Source organism: Bubalus kerabau, chromosome 14, assembly GCF_029407905.1.
Source record: "Bubalus kerabau isolate K-KA32 ecotype Philippines breed swamp buffalo chromosome 14, PCC_UOA_SB_1v2, whole genome shotgun sequence".
In the NCBI taxonomy this organism is placed as follows: domain Eukaryota; kingdom Metazoa; phylum Chordata; class Mammalia; order Artiodactyla; family Bovidae; genus Bubalus; species Bubalus kerabau.
This window is the reverse complement of record NC_073637.1, coordinates 73,263,233-73,289,202: the sequence shown is the minus strand read 5'-3', so window position 1 is coordinate 73,289,202 and position 25,970 is coordinate 73,263,233.

Genomic DNA, 25,970 nt, shown 5'->3' with positions numbered 1-25,970 from the left:
CAGAAAAACATCTATTTCTGCTTTATTGACTATGCCAAAGCCTTTGAGTGTGGATCACAATAAACTGTGGAAAATTCTGAAAGAGATGAAAATACCAGACCACCTGACCTGCCTCTTGAGAAATCTGTATGCAGGTCAAGAAACAACAGTTAGAACTGGACATGGAACAACAGACTGGTTCCAAATAGAAAAAGGAGTACGTCAAGGCTGTATATTGTCACCCTGCTTCTTTAACTTATATGCAGACTACATCATGAGAAACGCTGGGCTGGAAGAAGCACAAGCTGGAATCAAGATTGCCAGGAGAAATATCAATAACCTCAGATATGCAGATGACACCACCCTTATGGCAGAAAGTGAAGAGGAGCTCAAAAGCCTCTTGATGAAAGTGAAAGAGGAGAGTGAAAAAGTTGGCTTAAAGCTCAACATTCAGAAAACGAAGATCATGGCATCTGGTCCCATCACTTCATGAGAAATAGATGGGGAAACAGTGTCAGACTTTATTTTTGGGGGGCTCCAAAATTACTGCAGAGGGTGACTGCAGCCATGAAATTAAAAGACGCTTACTGCTTGGAAGGAAAGTTATGACCAACCTAGATAGCATATATAAAAGCAGAGACATTACTTTGCCAACAAAGGTCCATCTAGTCAAGGCTATGATTTTTCCTGTGGTCATTTATGGATGTGAGAGTTGGACTGTGAAGAAAGCTGAGTGCCGAAGAATTGATGCTTTTGAACTGTGGTGTTGGAGAAGACTCTTGAGAGTCCCTTGGACTGCAAGGAAATCCAACCAGTCCATTCTGAAGGAGATCAGCCCTGGGAGTTCTTTGGAAGGAATGGTGCTAAAGCTGAAACTCCAGTACTTTGGCCACCTCATGAGAAGAGTTGACTCATTGGAAAAGACTCTGATGCTGGGAGGGATTGGGGGCAGGAGGAGAAGGGGACGACAGAGGATGAAATGGCTGGATGGCATCACTGACTTGATGGACGTGAGTCTGGATGAACTCCGGGAATTGGTGATGGACAGGGAGGCCTGGCATGCTACGATGCATGGGGTCGCAGAGTCGGACGTGACTGAGCGACTGAACTGAACTGAACTGAACTGAACTGAACTGAATGGGGCCAGATGCCGTGATCTTAGTTTGGTGTTTTTTTTTAATATTTAGTTTTAAGCCCGCTCTTTCACTCTCCTCCTTAACCCTCATCAAGAGGCTCTTTAGTCTCTTTGCTTTCTACCATTAGAGTGGCACCATCCACATATCGAGGGTTGTTGGTGTTCCTCCTGCCTATCTTGATTCCAGCTTGTCTCATCCAGCCCGGTATTTCTCATGATGTGCTCAGTGTATAGGTTAAATAAACAGGACGACAGCAGACAGCCCGGTGGTACTCCTTTCTACATGTTACAGGTAAGTTACCATATGTAACTTACCCACAACTAAATGTTCTCAAAATCATCTGCATGTGCCACAGGTGACTGGGACCTTAGGTTAAGGGAAATTGGAGAAGATACTTTTCCTCCTGTTTGAGATTTGAACTGTTGAGGTAAGAAAATGAATAGCCTGTCATCTATTTTCAGTTTGCCTATTTACAGAGCAACTTGCGATCAATCCCATACTCTCCTCATGGAACAATCTGGGATTTAAAAGAGAAGAGACGCTATCTACCACTTCTGCACAGGTATCTAAACTGCTCATCTTGACTTCCTCCCTGGAAGAGAACAGTGTCAAAATGCCATTTTGGGAAATATAAACTCTGTATTCCTTAGGAGTACATTGGAAGCCCTGGATAGTCCAATATAATCTCCCCACCTCTAGATTCTTAATGTAATCATGTCTTCAACATACCTTTTGCCAGATAAGGTAATATTTAAAGATTCCAGGGTCAGAACCTGGGTATCTCTGGGGTGGGGGGGCTATTATGCAGCTTATTACAGAAATGTTAATGGTTCTGATGGCAGAGATAATGAAGATGGCAATGATGTTATTGCAGACAATAGCAGAAATGTTAACAAATGTCATGCTATTAATATGAGCTGTGATAGTGGAGGTGATGTTGATGCTGGCAAAGGCGATGGTGAGGTTAATGTGAGCATCATGGCAGGACTGGGGACTTGAATGAAAGTGAGTTAGTCTCGATGGTGGGTTGGACACCACAGGGCAAACAGCACCTTTGAGTCTAACTCCAAAGGACAGAACACAGTGCCCTAAATGGACTAACCAAGCTATCAGCTTGTCTTTAGGCAAGTAATGTCAGCTAGCTGAGCAACTTAGAGCAGCAGCTGAGACAGTGCAAGAGAAAAGTCTCACAGTTGCCGGGGAATAGGATTTACATAAAGGTTTCCTCATGAAAGGGAATTTGCCAACATGACCGCCAGTGTTCCCGTTTCTGAAAGCACTTGTGCATTCTCCTGAAGTCTCCAAATACTTCCCCTCTGATGTAAGACCTCAGGCATCCAGGAGTCAGGCCACAGATTTTGATAATAAGCTACTCCAGTTTCCTGGAAAGAGGACAATTGGTGCACCAGGCCGGCTGGTAGGGCAGATCATTGTTCTGAAATCCAACCTGTCTTGGTGCACTGATGTATTGTAAATGGCCCCCAGCTCTACCACCCAATGGACTAAGCTTTCCCAGAGAGAAGTTTCATCAGTCCCCTCCAAACCTTTTTCTCCCTTCTTTCGGCATGCTCAGCACCCTGCCCTGAGAAGTCTGAGTTTATTAGACGTCTATTATAACTGACATATTGTTGCAGTGGGGGTGAAGAGATGCCGTAGACAGATGATCTTAATTGGCTTTCTTCCAAAAGAATTTTTTTTTTAAGAGGAGACAGCTGAAATTCATCCCCATTTACAATTAGTAAAACTTTCTTTCATTATTGAAATGCTTGCTGAAACAGCAGCCACATCAGGGTGACAAATCCCGTTATCATGCTTTTGGCAATTGTCTCCCCAAAAGACGCCTATTGAGAGCATTGTCTGGGTTTGTGTATGAGACTGACAATCAAGCTCCAGGCAGAGGGTGGGGGCAGCTACACAGCCTGCTGCAAAGTGCCTTTGTGTGTGTGTGTGTGTGTGTGAGCGCACGGGCGCATTTCTGGTTGTTCAGCAGGGAGATCTAAGGTTCTGGAAAAATCCGAGCATGCACTAAGTGCGCTAACAAGATCAGTCATCGGGCATTAGTGAGAGTCTCAAGCTTCACCCCTTTAGTTTTCCATTTTCTTGTATTTTTCTCTGTGAGCGATGGCAGGTGCTATTTGTTCGTCAGGCTGTGACGGGACAAAATGAGGGTGGGAGTGGGGAGGGATCACTTTTTTAAGTGAGCAGTTACCAGCTGAGCTCACATGGTTGACAATAGAATCGTGACGAAAGGCACCAACAATAGCGCATAAAGCTCACCCCTTTAGAGTCTCGTGGAATGAACTGGTTCTGAAGGGACGGAGAAGGCACACTTGACTCTGTGCCCCTTTTCTGCCTGGTGATGGGAACTGGACAGGCCCTGCTGGTCCGGCACCGGTAAATGGTTGAGTCTGTCAAACTTAAAGATATTTCTCTCTATGAAAATGGAGAAGAAATAGGGAAGACCTGCACACGTTGAGTGGAAGGAGAGAAGGGAAAGGAAAGTGGGGAGGGAGAAAGCGTCAATGGAGCAAGGCAGGTAACTGCTCTCAGTTCCCATGGGACACGAGCCTCATTTTCTTCCACCAAACAAACTACCTCAGCCGTGCTGTTTAAATAGCTCTGTTGACTTATCGTCTGACATGCACCAGGCTGTTTTCTCCCATAGTCATCATGAGTGCTGACAGTTTCTTTCTCTTTGACCAACTCACCAGAAGCCTGTTGGCTAACCCAGTCTGTTCTTTCTCCAGACAGCCCCTTCTAGTTTTAAAACCACACTTCAAACCAAGCGAAGCCTGCTGTCCATGACCATGAGCCTTGTTCTATATAGACAGAGCCGTGTGCTCACTGTCATGGTTTTGCTGAGGCATGTCATGCCAGACGGGCTTCTCTTGTGGCTCAGTGCTAAAGAATCCACCTGCCAGGGCAGCAGACACAGGTTCTATCCCTGAATCAGGAAGATTCCCCTGGAGAAGGAAATGGCAACCCAATCCAGTACTCTTGCCTGGGAAATCCCATGGACAGAGGAGCCTGGTGGGCTATAGTCCATGGGGCTGCAAAAGATTCAGACACAACAAACATAACAAAATCAGGGCAGATGCACAGTTTGAGGCTGAGAGGTAAAGCAATAAATAATGCTGCTTGAAAGAGACCTATTGAACTGACATCAGAAAATCCCCTGCCCTTGGGATTCTACGGTGACTGGAATGAAAGTTGAAGTCTGTATGGCATTATCATTGGTATATTTTCATGATTTTCATACTTGAATGAGATCAAGAAAGTCAGAATCTATCTCAGTGTAAGCACTGCGAGGGTACAAACCAATTTGCATCATGATCACCTCTCTAGGTACTAGAGCACAGTAGGTTCTCAAAACATTTTTATCAAATGAAGGTATTACTGAGTTTAACTTATCTTTACCAGGTACTGTGTGCCAGCGATAACTTTCATGCTTACAATAAATATCAGACACTCAGCATCATAGGCAAAACATCACATAAAATAGTACCTTTGCTTTCAAAATAACCTAGAGTTGAGGACAGGAGATAGAGATATAAACTAAAAGGTGTTATAAAAACTAAGATTGCGACATATGGTCCCATCACATCAGGGCAAATAGATGGGGAAGCAATGGAAATGGTGACAGACTTGATTTTCTTGGGCTCCCAAATCACTGTGGATGGTGACTGCAGCCGTCAGTCACTTTTAATTTCATTCTTTTAATGAAATTAAAAGACACTTGCTCCTTGGAAGAAAAGCTATGACAAATCTATCAGTTCAGTTCAGTTGCTCAGTCGTGTCCGACTCTTTGCACCCCACGAATCACAGCCCGCCAGGCCTCCCTGTCCATCACCAACCCCTGCAGTTCACTCAAACTCATGTTCATTGAGTTGGTGATGCCATCCAGCCATCTCATCCTCTGTCCACCCCTTCTCCTCCTGCCCCCAATCCCAGCATCAGGGTCTTTTCCAATGAGTCAACTCTTCGCATGAGGTGGCCAGAGTATTGGAGTTTCAGCTTCAGCATCAGTCCTTCCAATGATCACCCAGGGCTGATCTCCTTCAGAATGGACTGGTGGGATCTCCTTGCAGTCCAAGGGACTCTCAAGAGTCTTCTCCAACACCACAGTTCAAAAGCATCAATTCTTCGGCACTCAGCTTTCTTCACAGTCCAACTCTCACATCCATACATTACCACTGCAAAAACCATAGCCTTGACTAGATGGACCTTTGTTGGCAAAATAATATCTCTGCTTTTGAATATGCTATCTAGGTTGGTCATAACTTTCCTTCCAAGGAGTAAGGGTCTTTTAATTTCATGGCTGCAGTCACCATCTGCAGTGATTTTGGAGCCTCAAAAAATAAAGTCTGCCACTTTTTCCACTGTTTTCCCATCTATTTGCCATGAAGTGATGGGACCAGATGCCATGATCTTCGTTTTCTGAATGTTGAGCTTTAAGCCAACTTTTCCACTCTTCTCTTTCACTTTCATCAAGAGGCTTTTGAGTTCCTCTTCACTTTCTGCCATAAGGGTGGTGTCATCTGCATATCTGAGGTTATTGATATTTCTCCCGGCAATCTTGATTCCAGCTTGTGCTTCTTCCAGCCCAGCATTTCTCATGATGTACTCTGCATAGAAGTTAAATAAACAGGGTGACAATATACAGCCTTGACGTACTCCTTTTCCTATTTGGAACCAGTCTGTTGTTCCATGTCCAGTTCTAACTGTTGCTTCCTGACCTGCATATAGGTTTCTCAAGAGGCAGGTCAGGTGGTCTGGTATTCTCATCTCTTTCAGAATTTTCCACAGTTTGTTGTGATCTACACAGTCAAAGGCTTTGGCATAGTCAATAAAGCAGAAATAGATGTTTTTCTGGAACTCTTTTGCTTTTTCCATGATCCAGCAGATGTTGGCAATTTGATGTCTGGTTCCTCTGCCTTTTCTAAAACCAGCTTGAACATCAGGAAGTTCATGGTTCATTTATTGCTGAAGCCTGGCTTGGAGAATTTTGAGCATTACTTGACTAGCATGTGAGATGAGTGCAATTGTGTGGTAGTTTGAGCATTCTTTAGCATTGCCTTTCTTTGGGATTGGAATGAAAACTGACCTTTTCCAGTCCTGTGGCCACTTCTGAGTTTTCCAAATTTGCTGGCATATTAAGTGCAGCACTCTCACAGTATCATCTTTCAGGATTTGAAATGGCTCCACTGGAATTCCATCACCTCCACTAGCTTTGTTTGTAGTGATGCTTTCTAAGGCCCACTTGACTTCACATTTCAGGATGTCTGGCTCTAGGTGAATGAGCACACCATCGTGATGATCTGGGTCATGAAGCTCTTTTTTGTACAGTTCTTCTGTGTATTCTTGCCTCCTCTTCCTAATATCTTCTGCTTATATTAGGTCCATACCATTTCTGTCCTTTATCGAACCCATCTTTGCATGAAATGTTCCCTTGGTATCTCTAATTTTCTTGAAGAGATATCTAGTCTTTCCCATTCTGTTGTTTTCCTCTATTTCTTTGCATTGATCACTGAGGAAGGCTTTCTTATCTCTCCTTGCTATTCTTTGGAACTCTGCATTCAGATACTTGTATCTTTCCTTTTCTCCTTTGCTTTTCATTTCTCTTGTTTTCACAGCTATTTGTAAGGCCTCCTCAGACAGCATATTAAAAAACAGAGACATTATTTTGCCAACAAAGGTCAGTGTAGTTAAAGCTATGGTTTTTCCAGTAGTCATGTACAGATGTGAAAGTTGGACCATAAAGAAGCACCAAAGAATTGATCCTTTTGAGCTATGGTATTGAAGAAGATTCTTGAGAGTCCCTTGGACTGCAAGGTGATCAAACCAGTCAATCCTAAAAGAAGTCAACCCTGACTATTCATTGGAAGGACTGATGCTAAAGCTGAAGCTCCAATACTTTGGCCATATGATGCGATGAGCCAACTCATTGGAAAAGACCCTGATGCTGGGAAAGATTGAGGGCAGGAGGAGAAGGGGACCACAAAGGATGAGATGGTTGGATGGCATCACCGACTTAATGAACATAATAAGTTTGAGCAAACTTTGGGAGATGGTGAAGGACAGGGAAGCTGGTGTGCTGCAGTCCATGGGGTCTAAAAGAGTCGAACACAACTGAGCGATGAACACCAACAGCCACAATAGCTCTGGTAAAAGCATGCTCGGGATGAAGGAGAAAACAATCATTCCTATATGAGAGGGAGGATTAGGAAAATAAGTTTCTAGAAATTGACTTTTGAATTGAGTTTTAGAAGATGAATAGGAATGAGGCAGTTGTCCATGCCTTTGAATTTCCAGCCCTAAACCTGATTCTACTTCATCATGACCTCAGCGGTGTCCCCTCAACAGCATGAATTTATCTGCTGTAATTCTCTTTGAACAGTCACAGAAGACTCTTGAAACCTGGATACCAGTTCATTTCAATTGATCCTCTATCACCATTAGCTGAAATATTAGCCCTAGAGATCATCCTCTCCTTCATTCCAAACTCCTCTGGCCTCCCCATCTCCTACCTCCATTCAAATGAGCAGAGAAGTCAAGGGATGGCTTACAGAGGATTCTGTATTCAGCCATCTAAGGAAGCAAGGTACTTATTCTGTAAATGCAGCTTCCAGGTAAGTCTTCAAGGCCCCACTTGCAACCAATTTTTTACCTGTAACCCCCTCTTGTATGGAAATTCTAGAACTTCTACTGCTCTGACAAATTTTAAGTGCATCTTCTCAAGCTCTCATTTCATGAAAACTAAATTATATCCTCAAACTTCTTAAAAGATACTTTTTCCCTATCTTAGCCTTTACCAAAATCATCATCCCGTTTTCCTTACACCTTCCCTGATGGAAATATCTTATTCTCCTACACTTATAACCCACAGGCCTCATGAGGAGATCCAGCATTATTCCTGCTTTGCCTGGCTATTTCCAAATTATAATACTTTGCACACTCCATCTTTGAAATACTTGGCATCTGGTCACATACCACTGACTAACCCTAATCACTATCTCTCCCAACTTTCTTATGTCCCTCATTAATTATAATTATTAGCATATGACTCACAGCTTTAGCCTAAATTTAGCCGCTGTCCTACATATCTCCAGTTAATATGTGGAAGACTCACTCCATGTTCAAATCTCACAGTTCCTTATCATCCACAACTTCAGTGCCATCAAAACCACTCTACTTCTTGAATTGGCCATCGTTTTGAATCATTCTAACACATGCTGTCAAACTTTAGCCCGTAATTCTTTGTCAACCATATCCTATATTTCTCAACCTGTCCCCTCTCTCATACACCTATTGCCATCACCCCATCTCTAATATACCCTCAACACCTGACCATCACCAATCTTTGATACGTTTTTCTATTTTTCTCACTTCTCTGAAGAAATGTTGCTTCCAGAAACTTCACATTTCTCCTTCTCCGTAATGCAGAGTAATTCTGGTCTGTCCTGGACTAATCATAGAATAGCAATTCTCACAGTGTGGTCTAGAGACACTTGCAGTGTCACTAGGATCTTTTTAAGGGATTTGCAAAGGAAAAATTATTTTTTTAATATAAATTAAGAAATTATTTGCTTTTTTCACTGTCAGTTTCCATAGTGTATAATGAGTTTTCCATGAGCTACATGACAAGGGATATTGAGACGCATAAAATGTGGAGTTAGATATGGCAATCCAGCTCTCTTGTACTAACAGAGACCAGAGAGAGATTTGCAAAAATGAAAAACAACAGTTTTTTATAAATTAAATTGTATTTTTGAAAATACAATTATTTTTCATTAAAAGAAACCATTAGGATTTTATTGGCTGGGTTTTTTTTTTAATAAATTTTATATTAAATTTCCATCTCAATTTTTAATATGGTAAACACCTATAATTACAACCCACGTAAACAGAAACTCTTGGAGGCCTTTGATACTTTTTCAAGAGTATCAGGGGTCCTGGGAACCACAGTTTGAAAACCATTCAGGCCATGCTGTCAGATTTCCATCTTTTACTTCCAAGAGGCGTCTTCATTTTGAAAATTTTCCATTTGAAAGTCAAAGCATTTTCCTTTTGCATTCAATTCTTCTGATATGAATTAATAAATTTTTCCAGAATTTATAAAAATATAAGTGTATGATTTTTTTCTGCTAAAAGCCAAATAATCTATAGCCCTTGTTTTTGCTCACTCACTAAGTTGTGTCCTACTCTGCTCCCCCATGGACTGCAGCACACCATGTTCCCTGTCCTTCACTGTCTCCCAGAGTTTGCTCAAACTCATGTCCATTGAACTGATGATGCCATCCAAACATCTCATCCTCTGTGACCCTCTTCTACTCCTGCCTTCAATCGTTCCCAGCATCAGGGTCTTTTCCTATGAGTTTGCTCTTCACATCATATGGCCAAGGTATTGGAACTTCAGCTTCAGCATCAGTCCTTCCAATGAATAGCCAGGGTTGATTTCCTTTAGGATTGACTGGTTGATCACCTTGCAGTCCAAGGGACTCTCAAGAATCCTCTCCAGCACCATAGTTTGAAAGCATCAATTCTTTGGTGCTTAACTTTCTTTATGGTCCAACACTCAGATCCATACATTTCTACTGGAAAAACCATAGTTTTGACTATACAGACCTTTGTCAGCAAAGTGATATCTGTGCTTTTTAATATGCTGTCTAGGTTTGTCACAGATTTTCTTCCAAGGAGCAAGCATCTCTTAATTTTGCAGCTGCAGTCACTATCCACAGTGATTTGGGGCCCCCAAAATGAAAATCAGTCACTATTTTCACTTTTTCCCCATCTATTTGTCATGAAGTGATGGGACCAAATGCCATGATCTTCATTTTTTGAATGTTGAGTTTTAAGTCAGCTTTTTCACTCTTCTCTTTCACCTTCATCAACAGGCTCTTTAGTTTCTCTTCAGTTTCTGCTGTTTAAGTGGTATCATCTGCATATCTGAGGTTGTTGATATTTCTCCTGGCAATCTTGATTCCAGCTTGTGAGTCATCCAGCCCGGATTTCACATGATGTGTTCTGCATATAATTTAAATAAGTAGGGTGACAACAAAAAACCTTGCCATCTCCTTTCTCAACTTTGAACCATCCTATTGTCCCACGCCCGCTTCTAACTGCTGCCTCTTGTTCTGCATACAGCCTTCTCAGGAGACAGGTCAGGTGATCTGGTATTCCCATCTCTTCAAGAATTCTCCACAGTTTGTTGTGATCCACACAGTCCAAGGCTTTAATGTAATCAGTGAAACAGAAGTAGGAACTTTTTGGAATTTCCTTGCTTTTTCTATGATCCAGTAGGCAACTTGATGTCTGGTTCCTCTGCCTTTCCTAAATCCAGCTTGTACATCTGGAAGTTCTTGGTTCACACACTGCAGAAGCCTAGCTTGAAGGATTTTGAGATTAATCTTGCTCACATGTGAACTAAGTGCAATTGTGTGGTAGTTTGAACTCTTTTGTGCATTGCCCTTCTTTGGAACTGGGATGAAAATTGATCTTTTCCAGTCCTGTGATCACTGCTGAGCTTTCCAAATTTGCTGGCATATAGCTCTAAATATACTTTATTCCTACCCTATGCACTTACTAATAAGGATCCTCATTCCAGTCAATTCTTATAGCAATGTCCTCAGTCTCATTTCATACCATTTATTTTCATCAGTCAGTCAGTTCAGTTGCTCAGTCGTGTTCAACTCTTTGCAACCCCATGGACTGCAGCATGCCAGGCCTCCCTGTCCATCACCAACACCCGGAGTTTACTCAAACTCATGTCCATTGAGTCAGTGATGCCATCCAACCGTCTCATCCTCTATTGTCCCCTTCTCCTCCTGCCTTCAATCTTTCCCAGCATCAGGGTCTTTTCCAATGAGTCAATTCTTTGCATCAGGCGGCCAAAGTATTGGAGTTTCAGCTTCAACATCAGTCCTTCCAATGAACATTCAGGACTGATTTCCTTTAGGATTGACTGATTGGATCTCCTTGCAGTCCAAGGGACTCTCAAGAGTCCTCTCCAACACCACAGTTCAAAAGCATCAATTCTTCAGCACTCAGTCTTCTTTATGGTCCAACTCTCACATCCAAACATGACTACTGGAAAAACCATAGCTTTGACTAGATGGAACTTTGTCAGCTAGTTTATTTATTTTCACAATCATCCTCAAATACTTGCTCCTTTTTTATATCTTAGTTTCTTATATATTCTTATTTTCTTCCACTTATAAACTGATAAAAGTTCATCTAATTTTTTCAATTTTTGTTGTCGATTTACAATATTGTGGTAATTTTAGGTATACAATAAAATGAATCAGTTATACATAAACATATATCCACTCTTTTCTGGATTCTTTTCCCATATAGACCACTATAGAGTATTGAGTAGCATTCCCTGTGCTATACAGTAAGTCCTCATTAGTTACCTGTTTTAAGTATGCTGCTGCTGCTAAGTCACATCAGTCAGCTCCGACTCTGTGCAACCCCATAAATGGCAGCCCACCAGGCTCCCCCATCCCTGGGATTCTCAAGGCAAGAACACTGGAGTGGTTTGCTATTTCCTTCTCCAATGCATGAAAGTGATAGATGAAAGTGAAGTTGCTCAGTCTGCAGCCTATCAGGCTCCTCTGCCCATGGGATTTTCCAGGCAAGAGTACTGGAGTGGGTCCCTAGTGCCTTCTCCGATTTTAAGTATAATAGGGCATATATGTCAGTCCCAATCACTTAATTTATCCCTCTGGAAACTGTAAGTTTGTTTTCTCCATCTGTCTATGACTCTATTTCTGTTTTGTAGATAAGTTCATTTGTACCTCTTTTTTAGATTACATGTATAAGGGATATCATATGATATTTGTCTTTCTCTGACTTACTTCACTCAATATGACAATCTCTAGGTCAATCCATAGTGCTGAAATGGCATTATTTTGTTCTTTTTTATAGTTGAGTAATATTCCATTGTGTATATATCACATCTTCTTTATACATTTCTCTGTTGGCGAATATTTAGGAAGCTTCCATGTTCTGACTACTGTAAATAGTACTGCAATGAACATTAGGATGCATATAGCTTTTCACATTATGGTTTTCTCTGGATATATGCCCAGGAGCAGGATTGCTGGATCATATGGTAGCACTATTTAAAAAAAAAAAAAGAAGAAGAAGACTCTGTACTGTTCTCCATAGTAGCTATGTGTGTGTGCTTAGTCATGTCCAACTCTTTGCAACCTTTTCAAAGGCTGTAGCCCACCAGACTCCTCTGTCCATGGGATTTTCCAGGCAAGAATACTAAAGTAGGTTGCCATTTCTTCTCTCAGGGATCTTCCAGACCCAGGAATCAAACCCATGTCTCTCAAGTGTCCTGCATTGGTGGGCAGGTTCTTTACCACTAGTACCACTTGGGAAGCTAAACCAATTGGTAGAGTGGCTATATCCATTCACATTCCCTTCTTCTACATCGTCTCCAGTATCTACTGTTTGTAGCTATTTTGATGATGGCCATTCTGACCAGTGTCAGGTGATACACCATTAGAGTTTTGATTTTCTTTTCTCTATTAATTAGTGATGTTGAGCATTTTTTCATGTTTTTATTGTCTATCTGTATGTCTATTTTAGAGGAATGTCTATTTAGATCTGCCCATTTTTGATTGGGCTGTATTTTTTTTTTATATTGAACTTCATGAGCTGTTCGTGTCTTGGAGATTAATCTTTTGTCAGTGTCTCAGTTGCAATTTCTCCCATTCTGAAGGCTGTCTTTTCATCATGTTTATAGTTTCGTTTGCTGTACAAAAGCATTTAAGTTTAATTAGGCCCCATTTGTTTATTTTTGTTTTTATCTCCATTACTCTAAGATGTGGATCAAAAGAGATCTTGCTGCAATTTTTGTCAAAGAGTGTTCTGCCTATATTTTCTTCTAAGAATTTTGTAGTATCTGGCCTTACATTTATATTTTTATCCATTTTGAGTTTATTTTTGTGATTGGTGTTGGGGAATGTTCTGATATCATTCATTTTCATGTAACTGTCTTTTCCCATCATCATTTATTGAAGGGACCGTCTTTTCTCCACCATATATTCTTGCTTGCTTAGTCATAGAATTGTGGTGCTGGAGGAGACTCTTGAGAGTTCCTTGGAATGCAAGGAAATCAAACCAGCCCAGAATATTCACTGGAAGGACTGATGCTGAAGCTGAAGCTCCAATACTTTGGCCACTTGATATGAAGAGCTGACTCATTGGAAAAGACCCTGATGCCTGGAAAGACTGAAAGCAGGAGAAGTGGACAGTAGAAGATGAGATGGTTAGATAGCATCACCGACTCAATGGACACGAGTTTGAACAAACTCCAGGAAATAGTGAAGGACAAGGAAGCCTGGCATACTACAGTCCATGGCATAGCAAAGAGTGGAACACAGCTTAGTGACCGAACAACTAAGCAACAACAAAAGATATTTATTCTATTGTGTTCCATTGATCTATATTTCTGTTTTATGCCAGTACCATACATACTGAGTTGGTAACTATGGCTTTGTAGTTTAATCTGAAGTCAGGGAGCCTGATTCTTCCAGCTCCATTTTCCTTTCTTAAGATTGCATTGGCTATTCATGGTCTTCTGTGTTTCCATTCAAGCTGTAAAATTTTTGTTCTAATTCTGTGAAAAGTCCCATTGGTAGTTTGATAGGAATTGTATTGAATCTGTAGATTGCTTTGGGTAGTATAGTCATTTTCACAATAATGACTCTTCCAATCCAAGAACATGGCATATCTCCCTGTTTATGATTTTTTATTTCTTTCATCAGTGTTTTATAGTTTTCAGAGTATCTCTTTAGATAGGTTTATTCCTAGGTATTTTATTCTTTTTGTTGCAGTGAGAAATGGGGTTGTTTCTTTAATTTCTTTTTCTGATATTTTGTTGTTAGTGTATAGGAATGGAAAAGATTTCTATGTATTAATGTTATATCCCAAAATTTATCAAATTCATTGATTAGCTCTAGTCATTTTCTGGTAACATCTTAAGGATTTTTTTTAATGTATAGTACCATGCCATCCAAAAACAGTAACAGTTTTACTTCTTTTCCAGTTTGGATTTCTTTTATTTCTTTTTTCCTCTGATTGCCATGGGTAAGACTTCCAAAACTATGTTTAATAATTGTGGACAGAGTGAACATGCTTGTCTTGTTCCTGATCTTAGGGGAAATGCTTTTAACTTTTTCACCATTAAGAATGATGTTTGCTGTGGATGTATCATATATGGCCTTTATTATGTTTATATAGGTTCCCTCTGTGGAAAATTCTGCAAGAGATGGGAATACCTGACCTGTCTCTTGAGAAACCTATATGCAGATCAGGAAGCAACAGTTAGAACTGGACATGGAACAACAGACTGGTTCCAAATAGGAAAAGGAGTATGTCAAGGCTGTATATTGTCACCCTGCTTATTTAACTTATATGCAGAGTGCATCATGAAAAATGCTGGGCTGGAAGAAGCACAAGCGAGAATCAAGATGATTGCCAGGAGAAATATCAATAACCTCAGATATGCAGATGACACTCCCTTATGGCAGAAATGAAGAGGAACTGAAAAGCCTCTTGATGAAAGTGAAAGAGGAGAGTGAAAAAGCTGGCTTAAAGCTCAACATTCAGAAAACGAAGATCATGGCATCCGGTCCCATCACTTCATGGGAAATAGATGGGGAAACAGTGGACACAGTGTCAGACTTTATTTTTTTGGGCTCCAAAATCACTGCAGATGGTGATTGCAGCCATGAAATTAAAAGACGCTTACTCCTTGGAAGAAAAGTTATGACCAACCTAGATAGCATATTCAAAAGCAGAGACATTACTTTGCCAACAAAGGTCCATCTAGTCAAGGCTATGGTTTTTCCTGTGGTCATGTATGGATGTGAGAGTTGGACTATGAAGAAAGATGAGTGCCAAAGAATTGATGCTTTTGAACTGTGGTGTTGGAGAAGACTCTTGAGAGTCCCTTGGACTGCAAGGAGATCCCACCAGTCCATTCTGAAGGAGATCAGCCCTGGGATTTCTTTGGAAGGAATGGTGCTAAAGCTGAAACTCCAGTACTTTGGCCACCTCGTGCAAAGAGTTGACTCATTGGAAAAGACTCTGATGCTGGGAGGGATTGGGGGCTGGAGGAGAAGGGGACGACAGAGGATGAGATGGCTGGATGGCATCACCGACTCGATGGACGTGAGTTTGAGTGAACTCCGGGAGATGGTGATGGACAGGGAGGCCTGGTGTGCTGCAATTCATGGGGTCACAAAGACTCGGACACGACTTAGTGACTGAACTGAACTGAACTGAACTGAACTGAGGTTCCCTCTATGCCCACTTTCTAGAGAGTTTTTATCAGAAAAGGGTGTGAAATTCTGTCAAAACATTTTTCTGCATCTATTGAGATGACCATATATATTCTTTTCCTTCAGTTTCTTAATGTGATGTATCGCACTGATTGATTTGCAGATATTGGAAAATCCTTGCATCCCTGAGATAAGCCACATTTGATCGTAATGTGTGACCCTTTAATGTGTTGTAGGATTCAGTTTGCTAGAATTTTGTTAAGGGTTTTTGCATTTATGTTCTTTAGTGATACTGGACTATAGTTTTCTCTTTTGTGATGTATCTATCTGGCTTTGGTATTAGAGTGAGAGTAGCATGAGCTTGGGAGTGTTCCTTCCTCTGTGAATTTTTGGAAGGTTAGGCATTGACTCTTCCCTAAATGTTTGCTAGAAACTGCCTGTGAAGCCATCTGGTCCTGGACATTTATTTTTTGTTTGTTGGAAGGTTTTATATCATAGTTTAGTTTCAGTACTTGTAATTGGTCTCTTCATATTTCCCATCTTTTTCTGGTTCAGTCTTGGAAGGTTGTACCTTTCTAAGAATTTGCCCATTTCTTAAAGGTTGTCCATTTTATTGGTGTACAGTTGCTTGTAGTAGCTGTTATGATCCTATCCATTTTAACTTCCTCTTGTTCATTTTTAATTTTATTGAGTCCTCACTTTTTTTCTCAATGAGTCTGGTTAAAGATTTATCTTTTTTTTTTATCTTATCTTTTTTTTTTTATCTTTTCAAAGAACCAGCTTTGAATTTCACTGACCTTGCTATTGTCTTTTCATTTTTATTTCATTTATTTCTGCTCTGATCTTTATGATTTCTTTCTTTCTACTAAATTTGAGATTTTTTGCTCTTCTTTCTCCAGTTGCTTTAGCTGTAAGGTTAAGTTGTTTATTTGAGATTTTTCTTGTTCCTTGAGATAGGATTATATCACTATAATCTTCTCTCTTAGAACTGCTTTTGCTGATTTCCATAGGTTTTGGTCACAAAGAGTTGGACACGACTGAGCGACTGAACTGGATTGACAGGTTTTGGATCGTCGTGTTTTTTGTTGTCATTTTTCTCTAGGTGTTTTTTAATTTCCTCTCTGATTTCTTCAGTGATCCATTGGTTATTTAGTAGCAAATTATTTAACCCATGTATTTGTGCTTTTTACAGTGTATTTCTCCTTGGATTTATCCTATATGGGACTCTCTGCACTTCCTGGACTTGGGTGACTATTTCCTTATCCATGTTAGGAAAAGTTTTGACTATAATCATTTCAAATGTTTTCTCAGGCCCTTTCTCTTCTGGGACCCCTATAATTGGAATGTTTGTGCATTTAATGTTGTGCCAGAGGTCTCTGAGATGTTCATTCATTTTTTTTTTTTATTATTCTGTTCCACAGCAGGGTTTTCACCATTCTATCTTCTAGCTTACTTATCCATTCTTCTGCTATTATTCTGCTATTGATTCTTTCTAGTGCATTTTTCATTCTGGTTATTGTATTGTTCATCTCTGTTTGTTCTTTAGTTCTTCTAGGTCTTTGTTAAGCATTTCTTATCTTCTAGATCTATGCCTCCATTCTTTTTTCAGGATATTGGATCCTCTTTAGTATCATTGCTATGAATTCTTTTTCAGGGAGATTGCTGGTCTCCTCTTCATTTAATTGTTCTTGTACTTTTTTATCTTGCTCCTTCATCTGCAACATATTTCTTTGTTATCTCATTTTGTCTAACTTCTCGTGTTTGTGGTCTTCTTTCTGCAGGCTGCAGAACCTTAGTTCTTGCTTCTGATGTCTGCTACCTGGTGAGTGAGGTTGCTCTAGGAGCCAAGACGGTGATTAGGGGTGAGTGGGCCACCCAGGTGGCAGGCTTCCACCAGGATCCTCTGTCCATGGGATTCTCCAGGCAAGAACACTTAAGTGGTTGCCATGCCCTCCTCCAGGGGATCTTCCCAACCCAGGGATTGAACTCATATTTTCTGCAGCTTCTGCATTGCAGGCAGATTCTTTTACTACTGAGCCACTGGGGAAGCCCCTGTAGAATCACCTAATTTTTTTCCTTTTTCAGCTAAGTTTTTGTAAGAAGAGTCAAACTTTTTCCATCTCTGTTCCCCACTCTTCAGCTCCTTAGATCTGACATCTGACTGAATTCCTCCACAACAACTGTTTTAGTAATGATCACTCATGATTTCCAATGGATTGATACCAGGCAGTTCTCATAAACAGTGGATACTTGCAACACTTCACACTGCTAAGCACCCTTGCTGTCTTTGCCTTCTGTAGCCTGTTCTTCATTGATCTACTTTCTCTCTAACCTTTTTCTCCTACTCTTCTTTTTTGGGTTCCTCTTCATACTTTAACTCCCCAAATTTTATTTTCAAAATTTGTGTCAATATTTTCTACATTTTTGTCCATACCCTGGTTGGATGTGAAAATCAGCCAAAAAGACTTGCAGGAGACTGGCAAATTTCTGACTCAGTTAATGGCTGATGCCACCACCTAAATCACACAATATGGTTCAAGCAAAATATTAATATGATCAAGAGGGGAATTGGGCAGAAGAGGAAGAGAAACCTGACAGTAAAAAGACTGAAATGTGCAGATACACATCATCTCTGAAGTTTTTTTTCTCTTCTAAAATCCAAGTATTCAGACCCATTCTTGAATGAGATGCAAATTATGGACCAATATAAGGGAGAATATAATTACAGAAACATAGGTAAGCTGCAGGGCCATTTTCTAGAACTGCTGTGGACTAAGGAACTTCACAAGTCCCTTTGATATTTAGATGCTATGATTCTATGGATATCATCACTATATTGAATACAGGACCAAAGACAAAGAAATCAAGGCAGATCCACAAAAAATCAGGGAATGAATCAGAGTAAGAATATATTTTCTTCCTTGCCCTGAGGAACTAGGAATTCTTTGCCTAAATTATATAAAACTCATTATAAAAGACATTCCATACACAACCCAAAGAATTTCTTCTTGACTGACATTTTAGAAAGCAGTGAACAGTCTTCTGAATATTTCTGCTTTCTACCTTGTGATAAACGTCTTCATTTATCCACCTCAGCACCTTCTGTTGTTTCCATCTGAGTAAGATCCGTTTCAGGGCTAAAGCTGGCAACCAACACTTGACCAGTGGCTTGTGAGAGCTGACATCTGATAAATGGCTGGAATAATCCCTGAGGTTGCTAGGCAGTTTTCTCATAATTTGGCATGGACATTGTCACTCTTCTCAGGGACTCTGAGCCTATGAAAAGAAGTGCTTGTTGCCATACCACTTTAACTGCCCTTTGAAGGAGCGCTGTTGACCCATTCACTATTGTTATCTTCTCTGAATAAGTGCAAGCTATCTTTGACCTTTCAACTAGACAGCAACTAGGGCATAAGCCACAGTATCCTAGAGAGCTTCTGATTTGGGGACATGTCAGATTTAAATATCTGGCTTGAAATAAATGAGCAAATAGGTAAGGATCTAGGGTTGCTGAAAACCAACCAGAGAAAAGGGAAGAAAAAGAATGAGGTGGAGAAAGACAAGAAGTAGGAGTGAGGAGAAAGAGAAGAACACTTATTAAATGCCTGTTGTGTGCGAAGAGCCAAGAGGATCCTTTTATTCATAGCATCTAATCTCATGAGGAGCATACTTATTGTCTCGTGATTTCAGATGGGGAAACAGAAGCTAGAGGCTAACCTGCCTGAGTATAGTTACTGAGCACCTGCCTCTGCCACACTGGATTCGCGCTGAGAAAGTCAGCAGGAAAAGGTTAGATTTGGGTAACGGTTTACAGAAGTTGAGAAAAATACTACAAGGCCTTGCATTCTTGATGTTTGAAACTTGTGCAACTGTTTTTTAAGTTAACAAATAAAACCCTTATAGCACCAAAATAAGGGAAAGTAATGCCCAAAATTCCTGCTATATGGAATAGAAGAGTTTTTATGTATATCAAGATAAATTAGTTAATCAGTACTGCAACTATAACTCTTCTGGAATGTCTTTTAGTGTTTAAGAAAAAAATAGACTTAGATACTGTCATTACCAAGAGATATAGTACAGTACTTTGGAATTACTGTATAAACTGCATAAACAGCACAAAACACTAGCAAATGTTACAAATACCTAAAATTTTAAGGATATTTCATTTTGAATTTATTGATCTGCAGTACCATTCTGTTCAGATAGAATGAATGTATCTCACCATATCAGAGCTGCCTGCTAAAGAATAGAAGCAAGTTAATGTCAGGAGCTGGGTGACTTCTATCTCCATTATCGTTTTGACTTTTGATTATAAACGTAGCCACTGTGATTGTAGAACTTTACAATCATGTAGCACTTGACAGGCACAAAGTTCTTTTTCATATCATCTCATTAAATTCTAATAACTCCCCTAAATTGCTTTTGTTTCTTTGAGGATCTCAAAAAATTAATGGACATGCCCCAAGTCACATCTATGATAGGTATCAGAGCAAGGATTCCAACCTACGTTCTCTGCTTCCGCTAACTTATTATGCTTATAACCATGTTTGTGATAGTTCACAACATATTTATTCTCTGATGATAAAACCACTTACTTAAGCATTTTTACATGATTTCAGTAAAGTTAAACTTAATCACATGTTAAAAGTGATGGCAGATAATTTCAATTCAAAGGGGACAGTATTAGCTTTTTATGACTTGACATTTTAGAGTTGATCAAAAACACTCAGGCATAAAGGCAAATACTAACTTCTCCCTGAACTTGCCTGGTGAATGTCTAGGTTAGGGAAGGAATGTTAGAGTGCAGAACATTATGTATCTGTAATCTGATAAGCAGCTTGATAACCAGAAGCTGAATCCAAAAAGTTCATCTTGAATTGCACTCTAGGCTGTGATGTGTCTCTCCACATATCCGTGTATGTGTACGCAAATACGAAGTATGTAGATGCATGTATATTTATATCTATACACATATGTATTTATATATATATAGTAATATGTAAATATAGATGCCACTTCCTAAATACCAAAACATGCAGTCTGCATGAGTCTGTTACTACGAAGAGTGTGGGGATTGTGACAACCCGCCTGGTGAAATGTTATCCATGTTATTCACAAGACAAAAATTAGCATCACTCCCTCACTGAGCTTATTAAAAAAACAGGAGAATGAAATGAACTAAAACTTCCCATTGAAAATCAAGCAACATACAGCTTGGTTTCCTTCTGAAAGATTCTCTTTGTTCTGACACAACACAGAAATCATTTAAATCACTCAAATTGCTCTTTGTGTGTTGTGTCTGGAGACACGCTTGGGTGTAGGTGTCTCTGCTGCGGAAAAGTGGAAAAGTGCGCTTGGCACCCACCTTTTCAGCTGGGCCCTCTCTCTCTCTGTGTCTGACCTTCACTGACATTCAAGCTGCAAGTCCTTCCCTGGCCTCCTGTTGGGAGAACTGGGGCGAACACTGTCTAGCAGGCCCTGTCGTGTTCCATCCTCGTCCTTTAAATATTTCTTTAATCCTTTAAAATATTTCTGGGCTTTCTCTTTGAGCATTTCCTTCTAACTGCCCACCTCCGACTCTGGAGAATTTAGAGAACTGGTTACTGGAGTGCTTTGTTTACACAGAGGGCTTTTAAAAGTGGCTAGTGGTAACATACAGAGAAGGCACTGACACCCCACTCCAGTACTCTTGCCTGGAAAATCCCATGGACAGAGGAGCCTGGTGGGCTGCAGTCCATGGGGTCGCTAAAAGTCGGGCAGGACTGAGCGACTTCGCTTTCACTTTTCACTTTCATGCATTGGAGAAGGAAATGGCAACCCACTCCAGTGTTCTTGCCTGGAGAATCCCAGGGACGGGGAGCCTGGTGGGCTGCCGTCTATGGGGTCACACAGAGTCGGACACGACTGAAGCAACTTAGCAGCAGCAGCAGTGGTAACATATCCCTGAAGCATGTCAATTACTGATAGAAGAGGAGGAAAGCTCTTGCCTGAGTTGGGACAGAATCAGGAGTATACTTTATACTGTCTATCTCCCTTGCAGGATCAGACTGAGACTAGGACTTTGCCTGGAATCACACCCTTATTCAGCTTCCTCCCCTTTCCTTCCAGTGTGTCCTGGAACACATTCTTAGTAAGTTACTTGCATGGGGTCTGCTGCTGGGGAACCCAATCACAGAGGACACCTTGGACCTTCCTTTCCTGTTTCCCTCCTCTCCTCCTTCTCCTTCTCCTCTTCTCTTTCTTCTCCTCTTTTATCTTGTAGTTTCTCACCTGAATTCTTTTGAAAGATAAATTCATGGCATATAAATCAATAAATTAGTGAGAGCTAAGATTTACGGAACACTCACTATCAAATATTGTTCTAAGTGACTTGCATGTATTAATCCTCAAACCAACCCTAGATATGGGTATTATTATTATTATCTTCACTTTACAGGAAAGGAAATGGAGGCTTTCCTGTAAATTGAGGCAGAGAGATTAAGTAATTTGTTTCAGGTCATACGATTGGGATTTGAAGGCAGGGATTCTGGCTTCAGAGTCCATGCTTTTTCCAGTTCATCACACTTCAGAAAAAAGCCTGGCTTTCTAAGTCCCAGATCTGATTCCTTCCCTAATGATAAGAATTTAGAAAAGTTTCTGAATTTTCTGCACCTCAGTTTCTCTTCTTACATTCTTTCTGTAAAATGGGACTTCCTTGCACTTTGTATTCACAAACTAACAAGAGTTTTTTAAGTAATTTATTATTCTATTAAACTCTTGCTTGGAATAAGCATAGGCATAAATTTGTCAAGTGTCAAATCACTCCTCTACTAAAATCTTCTGATGAGTTGGCAATTGTGCATTAATACTACTTTTTAAATTGTTGCCAAAATAGTTAACAGGATTTAGTTTCCAAATTGTTCAAAGATATTCCCAACAATGTTGAAATAATGAGCACATTGTCATCACGCCATACTGCCTGTTAGCTGGTTACATGGAAATGGAGGTGTAGCTGACATCATTTCTAAAGATTAATTCAGTACAGCCATTTTTTTCTTTTTCTTGAAAGTTTGAAAGAAATTCCACACCAACTCACTGTGACTAAGAATTTTGGATACCTGATGAAAAAGATGGTGCTTTACTATTTCTGTAGAAATGAAGACCAGGGCAAACAACTTCATTCATGTCTTGTGAATCTATGTTAATGAAATCCAGAATCAAATTAATCTGATTTAGTTAACATGGAATAAACATGAGGGCTGTAGCAGATTCAGGAATAGCATTTCAGAGGCATGTTATTCCCATAGAAAGTTGTCTGGTGGAAAGCCTGTCATCAGACACCGTGGTGTCTGGGTGTTGGTACCTGATCAGTCACACGGTGGCGGGGTTGGGGGGAAGTCCTGCCTGGTGTGTGACTCTGTGCAAGTTTCATAACTTTTCTTCCTTAGGTCCCTTGTATAATGTAAAGCAATTTAGACAGGAAGCTCCCCGATCTTAATCAGGTCCATGAATATTTGGTTTTGTTAAAGCCTGTGGGTTTGCTTTTTCTTTTTTATGGTTTTTCCAGTGGTCATGTTTTTTTTTTTTTAATTTTATTTTATTTTTAAACTTCACAGTATTGTATTAGTTTTGCCAAATATCAAAATGAATCCGCCACAGGTATACCTGTGTTCCCCATCCTGAACCCTCCTCCCTCCTCCCTTCCCATACCCTCCCTCTGGGTCATCCCAGTGCACCAGCCCCAAGCATCCAGTATCGTGCATCGAACCTGGACTGGCAACTCGTTTCATACATGATATTATACATGTTTCAATGCCATTCTCCCAAATCTTCCCACCCTCTCCCTCTCCAACAGAGTCCATGAGACTGTTCTATACATCAGTGTCTCTTTTGCTGTCTCGTACACAGGGTTATTGTTACCATCTTTCTAAATTCCATATATATGCGTTAGTATACCGTATTGGTGTTTTTCTTTCTGGCTTACTTCACTCTGTATAATAGGCTCCAGTTTCATCCACCTCATTAGAACTGATTCAAATGTATTCTTTTTAATGGCTGAGTAATACTCCATTGTGTATATGTACCACCGCTTTCTTATCCATTCATCTGCTGATGGGCATCTAGGTTGCTTCCATGTCCTGGCTATTATAAACAGTGCTGCGATGAAGATTGGGGTACACGTGTCTCTTTCCCTTCTGGTTTCCTCAGTGTGTATGCCCAGCAGTGGATTGCTGGATCATAAGGCAGTTCTATTTCCAGTTTTTTAAGGAATCTCCACACTGTTCTCCATAGTGGCTGTACTAGTTTGCATTCCCACCAACAGTGTAAGAGGGTTCCCTTTTCTCCACACCCTCTCCAGCATTTATTACTTGTAGACTTTTGGATCGCAGCCATTCTGACTGGTGTGAAATGGTATCTCATAGTGGTTTTGATTTGCATTTCTCTGATAATGAGTGATGTTGAGCATCTTTTCATGTGTTTGTTAGCCATCTGTATGTCTTCTTTGGAGAAATGTCTATTTAGTTCTTTGGCCCATTTTTTGACTGGGTCATTTATTTTTCTGGAGTTGAGCTGTAGGAGTTGCTCGTATATTTTTGAGATTAGTTGTTTGTCAGTTGCTTCATTTGCTATTATTTTCTCCCATTCTGAAGGCTGCCTTTTCACCTTGCTAATAGTTTCCTTTGTTGTGCAGAAGCTTTTAAGTTTAATTAGGTCCCATTTGTTTATTTTTGCTTTTATTTCCAATATTCTGGGAGGTGGGTCATAGAGGATCCTGCTGTGATGTATGTCAGAGAGTGTTCTGCCTATGTTCTCCTCTAGGAGTTTTATAGTTTCTGGTCTTACGTTTAGATCTTTAATCCATTTTGAGTTTATTTTTGTGTATGGTGTTAGAAAGTGTTCTAGTTTCATTCTTTTACAAGTGGTCGACCAGATTTCCCAGCACCACTTGTTAAAGAGATTGTCTTTAATCCATTGTATATTCTTGCCTCCTTTGTCAAAGATAAGGTGTCCATATGTGCGTGGATTTATCTCTGGGCTTTCTATTTTGTCCCATTGATCTATATTTCTGTCTTTGTGCCAGTACCATACTGTCTTGTTAACTGTGGCTTTGTAGTAGAGCCTGAAGTCAGGCAGGTTGATTCCTCCAGTTCCATTCTTCTTTCTCAAGATAGCTTTGGCTATTCGAGGTTTTTTGTATTTCCATACGAATTGTGAAATTATTTGTTCTAGCTCTGTGAAGAATACCGTTGGTAGCTTGATAGGGATTGCATTGAATCTATAGATTGCTTTGGGTAGTATACTCATTTTCACTATATTGATTCTTCCAATCCATGAACATGGTATATTTCTCCATCTATTAGTGTCCTCTTTGATTTCTTTCACCAGTGTTTTATAGTTTTCTATAGATAGGTCTTTAGTTTCTTTAGGTAGATATATTCCTAAGTATTTTATTCTTTCTGTTGCAATGGTGAATGGAATTGTTTTCTTAATTTCTCTTTCTGTTTTCTCATTATTAGTGTATAGGAATGCAAGGGATTTCTGTGTGTTGATTTTATATCCTGCAACTTTACTATAGTCATTGATTAGTTCTAGTAGTTTTCTGGTGGAGTCTTTAGGGTTTTCTATGTAGAGGATCATGTCATCTGCAAATAGTGAGAGTTTTACTTCTTCTTTTCCAATTTGGATTCCTTTTATTTCTTTTTCTGCTCTGATTGCTGTGGCCAAAACTTCCAAAACTATGTTGAATAGTAGTGGTGAGAGTGGGCACCCTTGTCTTGTTCCTGACTTTAGAGGAAATGCTTTCAATTTTTCACCATTGAGGATAATGTTTGCTGTGGGTTTGTCATATATAGCTTTTATTATGTTGAGGTATGTTCCTTCTATTCCTGCTTTCTGGAGAGTTTTTATCATAAATGGATGTTGAATTTTGTCAAAGGCTTTCTCTGCATCTATTGAGATAATCATATGGTTTTTATTTTTCCACTTGTTAATGTGGTGTATTACATTGATTGATTTGCGGATATTGAAGAATCCTTGCATCCCTGGGATAAAGCCCACTTGGTCATGGTGTATGATCTTTTTAATGTGTTGTTGGATTCTGATTGCTAGAATTTTGTTAAGGATTTTTGCATCTATGTTCATCAGTGATATTGGCCTGTAGTTTTCTTTTTTTGTGGGATCTTTGTCAGGTTTTGGTATTAGGGTGATGGTGGCCTCATAGAATGAGTTTGGAAGTTTACCTTCCTCTGCAATTTTCTGGAAGAGTTTGAGCAGGATAGGTGTTAGCTCTTCTCTAAATTTTTGGTAGAATTCAGCTGTGAAGCCGTCTGGACCTGGGTTTTTGTTTGCTGGAAGATTTTTGATTACAGTTTCAATTTCCGTGCTTGTGATGGGTCTGTTAAGATTTTCTATTTCTTCCTGGTCCAGTTTTGGAAAGTTGTACTTTTCTAAGAATTTGTCCATTTCTTCCACATTGTCCATCTTATTGGCATATAATTGTTGATAGTAGTCTCTTACAATCCTTTGTATTTCTGTGTTGTCTGTTGTGATCTCTCCATTTTCATTTCTGAATTTATTG